The sequence below is a fragment of the Pseudochaenichthys georgianus genome, unplaced genomic scaffold (genome assembly GCF_902827115.2).
Source record: "Pseudochaenichthys georgianus unplaced genomic scaffold, fPseGeo1.2 scaffold_1337_arrow_ctg1, whole genome shotgun sequence".
NCBI classification, from domain to species: Eukaryota; Metazoa; Chordata; class Actinopteri; order Perciformes; family Channichthyidae; genus Pseudochaenichthys; species Pseudochaenichthys georgianus.
This window is the reverse complement of record NW_027262221.1, coordinates 36618-37651: the sequence shown is the minus strand read 5'-3', so window position 1 is coordinate 37651 and position 1034 is coordinate 36618.

Genomic DNA, 1034 nt, shown 5'->3' with positions numbered 1-1034 from the left:
TCTTGTATCTGTAGCCTGGCTGCAGTCTTGTATCTGTAGCCTGGCTGCAGTCTTGTATCTGTAGCCTGGCTGCAGTCTTGTATCTGTAGCCTGGCTGCAGGACCTGGACTCCAGATGTCTTGTATCTGTAGCCTGGCTGCAGGACCTGGACTCCAGATGTCTTGTATCTGTAGCCTGGCTGCAGGACCTGGACTCCAGATGTCTTGTATCTGTAGCCTGGCTGGAGGACCTGGACTCCAGATGCCTTGTACCTGTAGCCTGGCTGCAGTCTTGTATCTGTAGCCTGGCTGCAGTCTTGTATCTGTAGCCTGGCTGCAGGACCTGGACTCCAGATGTCTTGTATCTGTAGCCTGGCTGGAGGACCTGGACTCCAGATGCCTTGTACCTGTAGCCTGGCTGCAGTCTTGTATCTGTAGCCTGGCTGCAGTCTTGTATCTGTAGCCTGGCTGCAGGACCTGGACTCCAGATGTCTTGTATCTGTAGCCTGGCTGGAGGACCTGGACTCCAGATGCCTTGTACCTGTAGCCTGGCTGCAGTCTTGTATCTGTAGCCTGGCTGCAGTCTTGTATCTGTAGCCTGGCTGCAGGACCTGGACTCCAGATGTCTTGTACCTGTAGCCTGGCTGCAGGACCTGGACTCCAGATGTCTTGTATCTGTAGCCTGGCTGCAGGACCTGGACTCCAGATGTCTTGTATCTGTAGCCTGGCTGCAGGACCTGGACTCCAGATGTCTTGTATCTGTAGCCTGGCTGCAGGACCTGGACTCCAGATGTCTTGTACCTGTAGCCTGGCTGCAGGACCTGGACTCCAGATGTCTTGTATCTGTAGCCTGGCTGCAGGACCTGGACTCCAAATGTCTTGTACCTGTAGCCTGGCTGCAGGACCTGGACTCCAGATGTCTTGTATCTGTAGCCTGGCTGCAGGACCTGGACTCCAGATGTCTTGTATCTGTAGCCTGGCTGCAGGACCTGGACTCCAGATGTCTTGTATCTGTAGCCTGGCTGCAGGACCTGGACTCCAGATGCCCATGGTCTT